This window comes from Lactuca saligna, chromosome 1 (assembly GCF_052625555.1).
Source record: "Lactuca saligna cultivar CGN05327 chromosome 1, ASM5262555v1, whole genome shotgun sequence".
NCBI classification, from domain to species: Eukaryota; Viridiplantae; Streptophyta; class Magnoliopsida; order Asterales; family Asteraceae; genus Lactuca; species Lactuca saligna.
The window spans coordinates 159,678,622-159,682,309 of record NC_136417.1 but is presented as its reverse complement, the minus strand read 5'-3'; positions in this window follow the sequence as shown (position 1 = coordinate 159,682,309).

Here is a 3,688-nt window from a genome sequence, read left to right as displayed (position 1 = left end):
GCACAAAGCTTAGTGAGCTCTCCCAAGCTACGACATACCATAAAATAACATATAAACACATATTGGACCTTGCCCACTGCATCGGACCGAAGTTTGGAAATTGCATCGGACCGAAGTTCAGAACTGACTGGGACCTTGTTCCCTGCATCGGACCGAAGTCCGGAGCTAACTGTATCGGACCAAAGTCTGGAACTGATTGGGACCTTGTCCTCTGCATCGGAACGAAGTTCGGAGCTAACTGCATCGGACCAAAGTCCGAAAACTAACTGAGCATAGCATAGCACTGCATAAACATATCAACTAGCGTCAACACATAAACTACATACTACATCGGGTCGTAGCCCGAAACACATAACACATAAACACTATCTGAGCCACGAAGGCATCAAACATTCTAACTACTGCATCGGAACGAGGTTCGGAAACTGCTACTAATTAAACGGGCCGGCATTGCGGTCTTAGACCCGTTCCTACTGGAAGGAAACTCACCTCGTACATTGGCTGCTAAATGAACTGTTCTGGAAACCGACTATTGCTGCTCCGGTATCTCCCCGACTACAATGTCCATAAATACACTCAATCAATTACTGATGACTGTACTGATGGTAAAATAACTATTTACCCCTGGTTAAAGTCGACCTCCAGTTGACCGGACTCGCCGAGTCTGAGGAACTACTCGTCGAGTTCTGTTGAGCAGATTCCATACAGCTACATTCGAATCCGCTCTATGGTTCCTAACTCGTAGATCTGAAATCTTGGAACCATCTGAACACGTGAAGTTGCTAACTTTACATGTAACTACGAAGGACCGATGCCTTCCAACTCAAACACCAATTTCCTCGGGAAAACTCATACGACTCACCGAGTTGCTCATACAACTCGTCGAGTTCTAAGGCAAACTTCATCGGACTTTCCAAGTTGTTCTTCCAACTCGTCGAGTCGACATCTAAGTTCGTATAACTCTTCGAGTCGTCCTGTGGACTAGCCGAGTTCATTCAGCCCTTTTTCCATACAGGTCCGATCTGAGTCATGCAGCTGCTACAAATCATGGATCTAGACTTTTAGGGCATGTTTTTCACATAAAGTTGTTAAATTTACGTGAATGCACGGCTTTAAAGGCTTCATATGAGCAAAATAAGCTCTTAATGAGGTTCTAGGCTCAATGGGGACTTTAATCACAACCAAACCCAAGACTTTATACTTCTAGCATCCCATGAGTGCCCAGATCAGACATATAACCCGGCCACAAGGCCTATTCATAAGAGATTTAGGGTTTTAGGGCTTAGAAACCACAATTTAGGAACAATATGGATCTATAAGATCAATGAGAAAGGTATATAATTTAATAGCAGAAAAGATGATCAATAGAGTGTGTATTCTAGATCTACTTCTTCTTCCTTGAACTCTCCAACTTTCTCCTTCTCCTTCTCACTCCAAAGATGCCTTCACAAGCCATAAGCACACACACTCACTAAGAAAACGGCTAGGGTTTAATAAGGAATGCTCTAAGGGTGATGGAGGCTGAGACGGGGGCTATAAGGACGTTTAAATAGGTTGCAAACCTTAAGAATTAGGGTCTCCTCCTGATTGACCTACTCGCCGAGTCCATTCGTGGACTCGCCAAGTAGATCACTTAAAGCCCATATCCAACTTGACATATACTCGACGAGTTAGGGCTACAACTCACCGAGTATCTCTTCCTAAAAGAACATTTAATCAAAATAAATACGTACCAAGAACGGGGCGTTACATTAATATCCATAGATCATGAGGAATGTGGTAAGTCATGAGTTACATGGTGTAACCCTAAATGAGCCACGCTGTATAAAGGCTCCCATGGTTCATGAAATAGGGACTAAGGAGTGACTAGTGGATTTACAAAGAAGGCAAAGTCGATTTCATAGAGTGAACCAAGTAACCTTTTCTCAAGTTATTACAATTGTTGGTGGTGTTATATAATTCCATTTGAGGTGCAACACTTGGGCCACTAAGCTCTTAAACGTTCAAGACTTCAAGCTCCATCAAAAGGCTTGTCATCTAACTAGACTTTTTTAGTATAGATACTCCATTGTATGCTAGTTAGGATGATGCTTTGGAATTTTGAATTTATGGATGTAAAATAGAGAAAACATAGATCCAAAGCATATAGGGTTGCATGTACACTATAGGAGTGTTAAAATGCTCATAACCCAACAAATTATATTTTATTTGATTTATGCATGGGTTTATGTGAAGACCATATACGGAGCCCATGGTACTTGTCAAGACCATGAGGGAGCCCATGGTATAAGGATGTAAGACCACGGGGGTAGCTCATGGCATTCCATCGAAGACCATGGAGGGAGTCCATGGCAATTTATATGTATATGTATGAGCATGACACTATGTGATTGTATTTTGTATGTGATTAGGAAGCTCACTAAGCTTGTACTTGCAGTTTATTTGTATGTTTCAGGTACTTCTATTGATTAGGGCAAGGGCCCGGCTTGATGACGAGGCATGAATTCTCCGATGTTTTCACATTTGGTCCTTTGTACATTGAATTTTCAAAATAACATGGATATATATATATATATATTGGTGTTTTTATATTTACTATGGTTGATGTCATGAAAAAAAAGTTCAAAAATTTTATGAAAATTGGGTTGTTACACTATAGGGTCACACCTTAATCAAGTTGGTACTTATTAAATATTAATTAAGTAATTGGTTATTAATAAATAAATTCAACTCATGTATTTAATTCGAGAATAGTTGTTGTTTTATTAAAACAATGACAAAAGAAAGACCAAACTAGTAATTGTATAATACAGTATGATTTATAAGCTATGTACAATGTTTTGGACACTTTGTCTTACCATGGTTTAGTTAGCTAATTGGTATTTGGTTAAAATAACTAGTCATGCAAATTTGGCTTCTTCTTTTGACCTATACGGCTTAAAGTTACTAAAGGACATGGAGGTTGCTTGTCAACCTCAATAACTTGCTTCTATGCCTTGTCTCGCTTAGCTTTTTTCTTTATAATACATTAGAGTATTATAATGAAAATGATTTACCTTGCAATAAATATAAATAGAGACTCTTTGCATGAAAAATGGCTAGTTCTTTTTCTATTCTTTTTCTCCAAAAACTATAACTAGTAAGAGCTTAGGAGCTCTCTCACTCTCTTTTGAAGTTTGGTGTTTGGCTTTTGGTGCTTTTGTATCTTCCTTTATAGTGCTTATTTGTTAAACACTTAAAGGCTAAAAGAACAAACAATACAAGAAGAAAACTAGAATTTTTGGTATGTTATTCTTGTTGTTGGATTACTTGCAGAGAAGATGAAGCTTCTTATTATTTCCATCTACTTCAACACCCCAAATCCAAGAGGGTCCAAAGGCTTTAAAGGTTGTCATTCTACAACATAATATGGTTATTTTAATATCTTTCTAACATCTTTAAAAGGATCCTTGATGGTTTGGTTTTGTTATATAATTGAAATTTACTAGAAAGTATTTAAAGCTTCCATTGCTAGTTTTATGAAAAACTCACTATTTTTATGTATCAAAACCCAACAATTAATTAGTTTTTCAATATTAGTGTTACTCATTATTTTAATCACTTCGATATCTTCCTTTTTCTCACCTGACAAATACACCTGAGGAAATTCCAAGCTTTATGGCGTATGAAGGGAGCCAAGAATTTGTCA